The sequence below is a fragment of the Stegodyphus dumicola genome, chromosome 5, assembly GCF_044657685.1.
Source record: "Stegodyphus dumicola isolate Sdum_Otavi_A_Nest chromosome 5, ASM4465768v1".
Classification (NCBI taxonomy): domain Eukaryota; kingdom Metazoa; phylum Arthropoda; class Arachnida; order Araneae; family Eresidae; genus Stegodyphus; species Stegodyphus dumicola.
In genome coordinates this window covers 236,879,722-236,893,241 of record NC_140772.1, presented here as the reverse complement: position 1 = coordinate 236,893,241, position 13,520 = coordinate 236,879,722, and the positions used below count along the sequence as shown (strand labels likewise).

Sequence of the window (13,520 nt, the reverse complement as noted above, 5' to 3'; positions counted from 1 at the left end):
AAGCTAATGTGAAGATTTTTCCAATATGATCTGTTAAGTTAACATTCATAGAGTTAAATTGATATTCATGTTTCTGACTAAAAGCAGGACAGCAGGTTAAAATGTGATTGACTGAAATGGGAGTGCTGCAAGTGCCACAAATAGGTTTATTATCTCCTTTCAAGAGATACTGATGTGTCAGTTTGCAGTAACCATTTTGTAGTCGAGTCAGCAGTACATCCTCCTTTCGATTCTCTCTCGACTCTCAATACTCCAAATTGGGTTTTACATGCCTTAATTTGTTCAATCTGGCATTCCCAGAGTTCTTACCACTAGGACAAGATATCTGCTCTGATGTACTTCCGTATGTCTGTAAAAGGGACATCATTTTCAGAGGTAACATCAGCAGATTTTGCAGCGACATCGGCAAGTTCATTGCCTTTGATGCCAGCATGTCCAGGAGCTCAAGGAAGCAAAAAAACTATTGAAACTCAAAGTATTTTAAATTTCAAAATGCGTTTCAAAATAAATATTCAGGGAAAACTAGTATTTTTATATGGATTTTACCTAACAAAGTGGTTAGATTTAATAAAACTATAGAAGAAACCTTAAAAAATAATATCAAAACTTAAAGCAGTTTTTATTCACTCATGTTATAACCAGAAAAGTTATTTGTGATAACGTGCATTTTACTAACACAAAAGTGCAATTTACAATTCTGGGGATATGAAATTTTAAACATCAGTCCCAATATCCCAAACTGAATGCAAAGAAAATGGTTAAAACAACTAAAAATATTATTTGTGAAACAGGAACAGGGGAAAATGAAATAAAAGAAACCATTCTAGAATGGAAGTCTAACCTGCAGACAGCCTCATAAACCAGTAAAATTTTACCAGCTACTCTGACAGTCTTAAAATGAAAAGTAACAAAATATTTTAAGATACAAATAGAGGTTAGAAAGGACACAGTTAAATTTTATCAGAGTAAACAAGACAAGGAAAAACCAGATTTTAATTAGGGTGAAAATGCATTAATGAGAGTTAATAATCATTGGAAGTCAGCAGGAATTGTTAAAAAATATAAAACTTCAGGATTGTAAATAAAGATAGAAGGATAAATTATAATAAAAAGAAATTACACAATTATCTTATTCATGCTGCTAAACAGAAGATTTGCATAGCTTAAGAAATGCCAACTAAAATAATATGCTCAAAGCTCAAATAATCAGAGAACTGTTTAAGAGAGTATCAATTAACTAATGAATTATAAAAGCTATTTTCCGCTATGGGAAAACAACAAATATTTCTATATGAAAAAATAGTTGAATTTATACCAAAGTGAATGAAAAGTAAAATTTTAGCTAAATGTCATTAAAGTGAAAGAAAATATAAAATGTTCTGTTATTTTCGTAATTTTATTGAATATTAATTGGCCTTCTAAGTATCTGGCTTTTTATGCGGATTCATTTGCAGCATTTCTGGAATAAGATACAGTCAAAAGTCGTTAATCCGGACTTGTCGGACTTCGGCGATTCCAGATTATCGTTTTTTTCTGCATTATAGATCATCAGTTTAAATCTGGTAAGATGGCATGCAGAAATTATAAAATTAAAAATATGAAACCATAATTTATGAAATAAAGAACAATTATGATCTAAAGGGTATCAAAATATTTACAAAAAAAAAAAAGCTTAATATTTATTTGTTTACTTTATTAAACATTTCTTTCAATGTAAGTTGTTTCATTTTTTATGTGATAATACATTCTCTTTAATTCTATAAACAGACATAATTTCTTGTTCAGTTACGAAGTTCCGCAGTTCAAGTCCTATAACTGCTGTGTCGAGAATACTGACTAATTTGTCAATCGAAATTTTTTCGTTTTCAATAACATCTGTGTCACTATCTTTGCTATCTATAGCAAATTATAATGACGAGGAATTTGATTTAAATCATATCAAAGACGGAGTACATCGAGATGAAATACTACATTTAGTAAGGAATTATAAGCCAAATAAAATAAAAACATCTGCCCTGAAGATAAGGATAGTGCTGACAGATCAACTTCCAGTTCATTGCGACGCCCCCCCACACACCCGCAGAACAGCGTGAAATTGATAAACAGATTTCGAAATGGTTAGAGAAACAAAGGATATGCCTTTATCCATTTTTTGCAGCAATTCCACTTTTTGTTTGATGGACATCGAAACATACTTTTGCTTTGTAGATCCTTTACATATTAGTAAATATATATCAGAAATTCTGTTCAAGTCCTATAATTGCTGTGTCGAAAATACCGAATAATTTGTCAATCGAAATTTTTTCGTTTTCAATAACCTCTGTCACTTTCTTCGCTATCGGAAGCAAATTATAATGACGAGGAATTTGATTTAAATCATATCAAAGACGGAGTACATCGAGATGAAATACTACATTTAGTAAGGAATTATAAACCAAATAAAATAAAAACATCTGCCCTGAAGATAAGGATAGTGCTGACAGATCAACTTCCAATTCATTGCGCGCCGCAGCGTTAAAGATAAACAAAGAATATGCCTTTATCTATTTTTTTGCAGCAATTCCACTTTTTGTTTGATGGACATCGGAACATGCTTTCGCTTTGTAGATCCTTTGATAGCTCCAGAATGGGAAATTCTTTTTGACATAATCGAAAGTTCAAGCTTACTTTTATGAAATTGCTCTAACAGTCTGCAAAAAATAATAAGCCGGATCCAATTAGAAGATTAAGGAACAGTGCAATCTGCAACATTAACTGAATTAGATAATTTTAGCTTAGCTTACACCGTCCGTTATACATTAAACGCGCATTCGTAAATTGCGCACGTATTTTGCGCATGCGCACACGCCTATTTGCAGCCGTAAAGGTCTTACGTGCATGCGTCATTGACGCATGCACGTAAGACCTTGCGCAGAAAGTTTGCAGCTTTGAGGTCCGGATTATAGATCATTCCGGATTATGGGTGTCCGAATTAATGACTTTTGACTGTATATTATTTTAAGACATGTACTTTATTTATTTATTTTTTTTTCAACAACAAGGAAGTTTTGAAAAATAACAGTATAGGTGTTAAAAAAGAAGTTTACTATTTAATAGGCATCTCCCTTTTGGTGGATAGGTAGATCAATATTCAAAATATTCAACTCCAAAACCCAACTGAAAGGTTTGAGATTAGGTGGACATTTTTAATTTGACTGAGATAAACACCACTGTATAAAAAGGAGTAAACTCAGAAGAAATATGCAAAAAATTACATTTGAATGTATTTTTTATATTACATTGAGTATCAAAACATCCATTTATTAATATAATAATATAAAGATTCAAGAGAAAGCATTGAGTTGCACTGCTTAACACACGCAAGCTACAAGATGATGCAGTGATACCAAGAATTAATCCTTGAATAACTACATTCATAGAGAAAATTTTAGGACAGAGAGTTTAGAGCTATTATTGGAATAATTATGTATATTCTCATTTTGCACTGAATCCGAAATAATCCAAATAAGTGAAAGTATTTAAAGTACTTTCTATTTTAATAAACAGAGAGGTAAAAACTGCAGATGAAGACAAGTTTGACATATTAGTATTATTCTTCAAAATCAGAATATATTGTAGACTTTTTAAATGAAGAAAGCCCATTCGTTGTTTGAAAATCAACACAGCCATCTTTTGTGGAAAACACTTCATTGGTCAAATGAAGACGAAAATCCTTAACCTAAGACCAAAAAAGCTAGATATTAAATGCATCCATAACGTCAAAGAAGTTAAGTAAAAATAGTCAGGACTGTAAATGAAGTATCATCAACTGATTTTGCAGTGTTCAACAACTCGTATATCCTTGATTTGAAAAAGTGTATCAATATATGTTTTTAGAATAACTATATAGATTACATACAAGATGAAATAATTCAGAAGTAAACCTATCATTTACAAAACATTATGTTTTGCAGCCGACATTGTAAAGTTGAACAATAAATGCAAAAGCATACACAATTGAACCCTAATTGAAATAATCCTTATAGTCTATTGCCATATTGTCAAAAAATTAAACAAAAATTATTGATAATAACTCTTTCCCCCCAATTTCACACATTTAGGAAAAAGTTCTAGTTTTTCTAACACTGAATTTTTTAAAGCACTTTTTTCTGAAATGCTGAGATAATTTAAAGGTTACTTTAAAACTATGTATGAACCCTGTTTATATGCATGTGGAAATTATGACTAGAAAACCCAAATAAAAGAGAAGGTTTATGAAGCAAACTGTGTTGGCTTGGAATTGACATATAAATGATATTCTCAACAGTTTTGGAGAAACATGGTAGATGGTAAAAAAGAAACTACAGTGCTCCAATTCTGTTTTTACATAAACATTTTGTAAATTTGATTTAATATGAATTCAAAATAAATATTTCATATCTTTTTACACATATCATTTTGACTTAACACGAGCTGGCAAAGAAAAATTGTAATAGTTTGTTTTAGCCCAAATGGGTATCAGTCTCAAAATAGCATTTTTCATCAAATCACTAAATGAGCTAAACCACTTTTGAAATAGTTGCAAACAAATATTATCGCCCTGTATTTTATTCAGAGAAATTAAGTAATGAAGAATCTGCATGAATGTATGTATGTTTCTCGCAATGTGAAAAAACAATGGCACCTAGAGCCATCAAATTTTGAGTAATGTAGTCCTTCACCCAAATACGGTCACCCGGAAGCCCGAATTTTGAATTTGTTTTATTACCTATTTCATATTTTATAAAACTTTAGTGAATTTTTTATTAACAAACTTAATGATTTCAAAGAAAGCAGGTAACACGGGTGGAAAAAAGCAGGTGTACGGGATAAAACATTTTTATCTCCAGTGTGCGAGACTGTCTATCAGAAATTCTAAAGACAAAGAAATTTTAAATATTTTTTACCCAAATGCTCTTGAAATGTGCATGTGAGTATAAATGAAAACAAACCAAAAAAAAGGGGGGGTCCTTTGGGCATAATACAAAATCTAAAGGCTTTCAGGGTGTTTTTTTTTTTTTTTTTTTTTTTTTTTTTTTTTTTTTTTTTTTAATTTTACAAAAAGCAATTTTTATTTGTGGCTTAGCAGTAACCATACATGTGAATATATTGCATAATAGCTAATGGAGGACAATGAGGAACTTATCCATGGTGAGCAGTCAGTTGCATTACTAAATTAATTAGTTTTTTTCTTCTGTTTCTAAACTGAATGTGATTAGAATTTGGAACTGGAACCAGTGCTTTATATCTTCAGAAGATATTTAGTATACAGCTATATTTTAAAGTGATATTTAACACATAGCTTCAGTTCAAAGAATCTTTAGTGAAATTTGTGTTCACATAAATTTATTAATTTTGCCCAAAATCAATAAATTGTTGAGTTTACAAATTTTTCATATTTTTTTACATAATAATTGTGATATTTTTCTGTAACCCAATGTCACATAATTCTCTTATTAACAAACTAAAAAGTGATTTCTTTAGAGCTTAAAATTCAAATTTTAGATAGTCTTTAATAGGACAAGATGTTATGTCTATAGTAAAACATTTTGGAGTACATGGCACTACTTTAAGAACCAAAAAGAAAAATGAAGCTGCAATTAGCAAATCGGCATATTCTGGAAAAAATGTAAGTATTAATTCATTGTCTTTTACAAAAGGCATTGTCAAGAAATTAAACCAAAAAGAATCTGGTAACATAGACAGAAGATAAGTCACAAAAAAGAGAACCAATAGATAGAAATGCTATTAAATATACAGCACTAAAAATTTATAGAAAGCAATAATTTCATCTTTAAAAAAAAAAAAAAAAAAAAAAAAAAAAAAAAAAAAACATTTTCTGCAAGCCAGAAATATTGAAAATTGAAAAGAAAGTACAGAACAGAATGCATGTAACTAAATCGCGGAAAATTGCTGATGGTTTTAAGAAAGTTACGGATTGTATGACCTTATTAATAAGCTCTGCTCCAAGAGATCTTATGTTGAAAGCACTGCTGGTAAATCAAAACCTACGCTCCCATTCAGTGAAAGGTGCAGATACCAGTAAAGTTCACTGGACAGCAAAGAAGACCTGAATGACTATTGCTATCCTTACAGAATGGTTCAACAAAAGTTATGTTCCAGAGATCAGCTGATATATGAATGTGAAAGATCTCAAATTTAAAGCTCTTCTTATTCTTAACAAAGCATCTGGTCATCCTGTCTTGGAACACGCAAACATACAAATTTTATTTATGTCACAACTATTAGACCAAGGTATAATTATGTCATTTAAAACATTCTATGTAAAATGGACATCCCATACTTCCCTCTCTTGCCTTCCGTACTTCATATCATACAGTAGAATTCTAAATGATGATGCTACACATTTAAAAACTCTGCCATTATTAAAGACAAAGCTACATATTTCAGCCTGACTGAAAATGTTTGCAAAATTTAAAGACCAGATTTAGCTTAGTGTGTAACTTAAAAACTAACTCTTTCTGTTCACCCAGTTAATGTTTGAAGTAAATTTTTTAAGAATGAAAATTTTCTGTCTTGCAAGTGGGTTTTGCCTAAAATTTTAAGGACTGCTCTTATCAAATGGTTATGTCTTGTAGTTGAAATTAAATCTGTATCTGGAAACTTCAGTAAATATATTTATAACATTAATTCAATGGAAAATTAAAAGTTTACTTGAATTGATCTTGGGCAAATTTAGAATTAGTTCAAATATATCTTTTTGCCTTTATAGTATTTTCAGTTTCAGATCAGAAAAAGATTAAAAATGTAAAATGAAAAATAAAAGATCATTCAGCATATGTAAACTGAAACGAATATCATAGGAAAAAATACATCATGGAACAGATTTAACATCTAAATGCATAATATTACCATCATATGTTTTCTTTATATTTTTTACAGGGTTCGTAGCCACATTTTAGTTAAAAAAATAAGCACCCATAAGCACTTTTCAAGCACATTTTAAGGAAAAAATAAGCACTTGTCTAATTACATTATACACAACTGCATAACCTTAAAAGTAAAATTAGACTTGTAATTTAAAATATGAGCAATGCAATATTTATTAAGAAAATGAGCATTACCTCAACCACGGAAAACAATTAATTTTTTTTTTTTAAATTTTAAATGACAGTTCAATTTACAGAATTAGTTATTAAGAAATATATGAAAAGAAACGAAGCTTTTATTCAAGAAATGCATGAAAAGATATAAAACTTAAAACTGATGTCGATTCCAATAATGTGCGTTAACCAATTCATCAAAAGGTCATCATCATTCATCAAAAAAAATTGAACGATGTTCTTTCTGGAAGGTATTTTTCTCAAATATGTTCCATATAAGCTGCTTTTAAAAAAAAAATGCAATAAATAAATAAAATCTTACTAGAAATTAACAAATTTAAAACTGCAACTGCAGAAGAAATAAACTGGAAACTTTGAATTTATTGAAATTCTAAACTTAATCTACAGAAGTAAAAATTTATTTATAAAAGTGCGACAACAAAAATAAAATTTTTATGCAATGTAGAATACTTTTTATGTCTTAAACTTTATGTTTTCATCTTTTTAACTTGATTATCAAACTCTAGACAACAGAAATCTAATGATTTATTTCAGTTAGTTCAACATGCCTTTAAGAATACTTTATCAAACATAAAAATAAACTTTTAAAAGTGTTACATTAACAAACTAAAGTTAAGAAATTTTAGAATAGAATGTTTTCAATTCTTGACATCCAGGAGGGGGTGCAAAATCTTTAGTTGTCCCCGGGCGCTGAAAACCCTAGCTATGGCTTTAACTGTGTAGATCTTGAGTATCAATAAACCATAACTGAAAGCTTTTTTCAAGACAATCAGTATAAGGCAAAATCTAAGCATGGATTTGTTGTAATTTTTAAACTGAGATGCATTTGTTGTAAAGTGCTTTAATATATTTTGCAAATAAAGGTATCGAACTGCTGGTGTTGCCCCCACTCATAACTCCCATATCCGAACGTTCTCCTCAGCGTTTTTTGAATCAGTGCGCATATTGATCATTTCTCATTTATGAAGGGCTTAAAAGTGAACCACAAAAAAAGTTTCTTTGTAAAAACTGCTGAAATGTCAAACACAAAATGGTCAATAAAGGGTCACTGGGTTCTCCCATGGGATATATATTTCAGAACAGTCAAATGCAATATCATCAGAATTGATCGCATCTACAAGTTAAAAGAATATGAAGAAATGAGAAAGATGTCAAGCGAAAAAGCAAAATTTAAGGTAATACGAGCAGGCCCTGATCAAATCAAGAAGTTCAAGACGTCAGGGACTACTGTCTATAAAATGTCAAGAGTATGAGATGAAAGCTACAGCTGGCATATCAGAAATGAAGCTAAAGTAGCCTTCACAGTATCTTTAATATCGCATTTTGTCATCTGTGATCCATGTAAAGTCAAGGCATCTCTTTTCATATGCGGTTTGAGACAAAACATGTTAACCCTCAGAAAATTTTGCAGCACTTCCATGACCCTGTTAAACCAAACAGCATTTAGTGAAGGAAACAATTTCATTAATAGAAAAAAGATCATGGATGTTCAAAAGAGCATTCACAGACCGAATGAGCATACAGACTTTAAAAACTTCAGCATGCACTGGCTGACAACAGGAATAGAAAGCAACTAGGAGTAGGGCAAAAGAGATTATTAAGGTTTCATTATAATTGGGAACACTCCTGTTTTTTTTTTTCCTACTTATTGTTTATTATATTTTTAACAGCTCTTTACTAGTTTTGAGTCTGTTTACCAAACAAAATAAAATTTAAATTTTAAAGCTATTATTATTTATTATTTTATAATTTACAACAGGTAGATTATACCTAGTTTTTATAACAATGTTTTTCTAAATCTATATTTTTTTAATGTGACATTGGGTTTTTAGAAAGAGCAACAAATTTTTCATAATTTTCTATTTTGTGACCAATCTGGGAAGAAAAAATATTACAGTTTGTAAAATGGGGATATGCTTAATTTTTTTTTTTTTTTTTTTTAAATTTTATGGAAGGGCAGGTCCATGAACAACTAAATTGCTTAAATGATGCTGGATCACTTGGATCCTAGCTATACCAATCTCATAATTATTTGTTTTTGACTTCTGGCATTCTTGGGGAGTGGGAATAGTTTTTTGTTGTTCCTGTAAAATGTAACATTTTTAACATGATACCTTTTCACACCTGACAATTTAATTACATCTTTCCTTCAAAATGCAATGTATTACATTTGCACACTGATAAATTTCTTTTCTTGTCAAAATATTAGTGACCAAACATTTATTTGGTTAATCCAACTAATTAAGTAACAAACAAAAGAAGTAAACTTACTAGAAATCCTAAAGACACAAAATCAATAACTGAGTAAAGCTGAGTTCAATATAAAGTTTGGAATGAAAGCATATGATTTGAAAGATCCAACTTCATTTGGGAATAATATGAAACCTACAAAAGTAAACAAGATATAATATAAGAAAATACATTAAACTAATTCAGTTTACTGCATTATAGTCTAATGATGTATTTCGATTAGTTTAATATAACTTTAGAAATAACTATACATAAAAATCCACTCGGAAAATTTTCATATTGATCATTCACATTCTTTTTTTAATGTCTTCAAAACATTTCAGTTAATGGTTGCATTTTACCAAACTATCAGGAAGTAAACTTAAAAAATGGCCCTGTTCAAGTAACTAAGTGAGATTAAAATTAATTAATGACTATTATTTAAACAGAGATAATTATGCGAAATATATTGATTCTGAAGATACATAACATTTTTGCCATTTGGCTAATGTTGTTATTATATGTATTGTATTTTATAATAAGCCTGTCAGTTCTTTAAAAAGATCTTGTGTCCAGGAAGTCACATGCATTGACCTAGATGCCAGTACTGGGAAATTTATAAGGGTACTTACATATTAACACAACCACCTTGGAGCAGTTTCACTATTTTTTCAGATGAAAGGGTAAAATTACTTATGGGGTGCCAGTTGGTGAATTTCGTGACATTTTTTTTTTTTTTTTTTTTTTGTTAATTATTCCCAAAATACAGACATTTACCATAAACTGGCAGACGTTATCAACATATCAAAAGAAAATATATATAAAGTTTTTTTAAATACAAATTTTAATTACTTAATAAGGATTACTTGACACATTTAAAGAATATAACACGGTTTTTGCAAAATCTTCCTTTATTTGTTAATGCTGTTTGTTCCTTTCCCCATTTACCTAGCGATGGATTTTTGCATTGAAAAAAAAATCACAGAATTCCCCAAACTCAGTATTGCAAACCAATTATATACAAAATGCATCTTATTATTGTTCCCTTGAGTAAATTTAGGGCAAAATAAAATATTCCTGCTGAAATTAAACAGAATTTTGTTCCCTTATTTTTACCTTAAAGATTTATATTTACCTTGCACATACTTAACAGCTGCAAACAAAATTATGCATAATATTATGGTGGTTGTGATAATATGCATCTACCTTTATTAGGCACCCTTGTACACTGCACCAAAAAATTGGGACAGTTCTACATCTCCCGTTCTACTGGGCCAATTGATGAAATTCAAATTGCGTTTTTCGTGTCTCGAAAGCATGACTTCGAATATATGTTAGATTTATATATAGCATTGTTCTAACATGGATATTTTCATACAAAATCGGACTTTTTCAGAAATTACATGCCAATTTTTTTCAATATTTCAATTGCATGACTCAAATTATGCCTAAATATTAAAATGTAAAATTTGGTGCGAAACTTATAGAGAAATTCAAGCATTTATCTTGGAGCAATTTTTTCAATTTACGCCAAGAATAATTCACTTGGTAGGATTCTTAATTTATAGTAACCTACTTACTTTCCTTTTTTTCATTGATGCACGAGGGGGAAAAAAGGTCTATTGTTCATTCTTTCCAATAATTTTAACAAAGTGCGTAAATCACATTTTTGTTATTATTGCTTATAGTAAATACAGCAAATTTCAAAACACGCCAAAATGTAAATTCACATATATCTTAGGAAATTTTGAATAAAAAACTCTAATTTTTTGCACGTATGCTTAGAAATACATCTACTTTAATACGATGGTAAACATTTTATAGATTATAATTCAAAATTTTTTTCGAAAAATTTACAAAAATTATTTAAAAATACAAATTTTAAAAATAATTCATAAAAAATGAGCTAATTATATTTGGAATAAACCTAAATTTTGAAATGTGAAAAAAAAAGGAAGTTTCAAGTAGTTTAATAAAAAATAAGATATTAATAAATATACATAAAATTCAACTAACATGGAGGAGCTAAAATTTTGAGACCTAATTTTTTAAAAACTACTTATGTGATTTTTACAAGAAATAATTTAAGTCATCAAATCAAAATATGGAAAAACATTGGCATGTCATTTCAAAAAAAGTCCGATTTTGTGTCAAAATACCTATACTAGAACAACGCTATACATAAATCTAATGTACATCTAAGTCGTGCTTTCGAGATATAAAAAACACAAGTTGAATTTCATCAATCGGCCCAGTAGAACGAGAGATATAGATGTTCATGCCTAGCAGCTACAATCAAAATTATACATCATATTAAGGAGGTTGCCATAATACATAACTACCTTTATTACATACTTTGTATGTGCCTAACAAGTACAAGCAAAATGATACATCACCATGATTTCTCTCTGGAACTCGAAAAGATCATAAGATGGATTTGATCCAGCTTTTTCTTCCTTAATAAATGTTTACATCATGTGATTGTTGGCTATGTTTGAATGAATGAGTGAGTTATGTCAAGACTCCAGGGGAAGTGACAGGACTTGACTGACATTGCAACTGACTGACTCAAATTCAGTTACCTTGAAAAATCAAACAGCAGTCATAGTAGGTTTGTGATTAACACCATCAAATGGAAGCAGTGTAAAATTTTAAATCACATAAAAAAAGCAACCTTAGTTTCACAGAGATTTTCGTTAAAATTCTGTCAATATTGTGATCAGATACAGGTCCCTTTACTTTAAGAGGCAAAAAAAATTTTGTTAAAAATTCTGAAATTCAAGGGTCAAAATCTTACAGAAAACTTTCCATTCTAAGGATTTATAAACAAAAGGATAAGATACAACAGACAAATGTAAATGTAAAGATTTAAAAAGGTGAATCAGAGGACGATGATAGTTAAGTAGAGGCTTTATTAAACGATGGAATTAATCACACACATAGAACAGCACATTTCTACATATCACACCGAAAAAAAAAAAAACTACAACGACTGTTGCCAATACAACCTAAGCAAAATATAAACAGTTACGGTTAATATACATATAACATCAAATCATAAGCCAGGGAGTAAGTGTGATTATTCTCAACACCCTCCCTTAATCACATATTATTTTACATTTATCTCTTAAATAACATAATCTTGGTTTAGGCAAGCATTTTCTAAACAAATCAGCTAACTGATTTTCACTAGAAACATATACAAGATTTATATCATACAATTTTACAATATCCCTAATATTCTTTAATTTAATATCCAAATGTTTTAGTCTAGCACAATTACTTTCATTTAATATTGCTTTAATTACAGACTGATTATCCTCATAAACTGAAACTTTTAATATTGTCGACTCATAAAATTTCTTTAGATACATTATAAAATACAGTTAGGTCCTGAATAGCTTTTGCTAAAGCCAAAATTTCTGCCTCAATAGAGGACAGAGCAATGGCCGTTTGCTTTTTAACAGACCAAGTTACAGGACAATCATTAAAGAAAATAATATACCCAGAAATAGATTTTCTATCATATGTATCTGACCCCCAATCAGCATCAACATAAAGCCCAAGCACTTTTGGGTTGCTCTTGTATCTGACTCAGACAGTTCACAGAAAACAGAATATCAGGACGAGTTGTCATAGATAGGTACAGCAAGTGTTAGTTTGGTACATTTATCTTTACCATATTGGCAACACCAAGTTCTCTCTCTCTGTGTGCGAGCTATGGATGCCATTGTAATGTTGTGCACGTGTTGTTAAGTTTCAATAAAAAATGTGAAAAGATACGTTTCTTATTTTTCGACTTGCTTCTTCATATGATATTGATTTATTTAACATGGTAGCAGTTCTCGTGGTCTGTGAATATGAATGAAGAATTTAGTAGTTATAATTTGTTTTAAAAGTTACCGGTAATAGCATAAAAATGGCATGTACAAGAAGCAGCGATATCGGCATACCGCTATTTGATGGTTTGGACTATTTTAATTGGAAAGTGCGTATGATGAAATTTCTTCAATTTAAAAAGTGTAAAGATGTGGTTCAGCGAAAAGTCAGTGAAAATGATGACGTGGAAAAATGGGAAGAAAAGGATATCCAAGCTACAAATTACATTTACGGCACCATAACAAGCAAGCAATTGGAATATATTCGCGTGTGTGAGACTGCATTTGATATAATTACGAAATTTGATGC

The 13,520-nt window shown here is 29.9% G+C and overlaps 1 protein-coding gene across 1 annotated transcript in view; it reads right to left on the bottom strand.

Moving 5' to 3' along the window:
- The window catches only part of LOC118183932 (uncharacterized), a 92,845-nt gene that overhangs the window by 41,384 nt on the left and 37,941 nt on the right, over window positions 1-13,520 (bottom strand). Inside the window, exon 3 of the mRNA XM_085817789.1 lies at window positions 9,375-9,488. The gene's annotated coding sequence lies outside the window, so the exon portion shown is untranslated. The remainder of the gene's footprint in view (window positions 1-9,374; window positions 9,489-13,520) is intronic.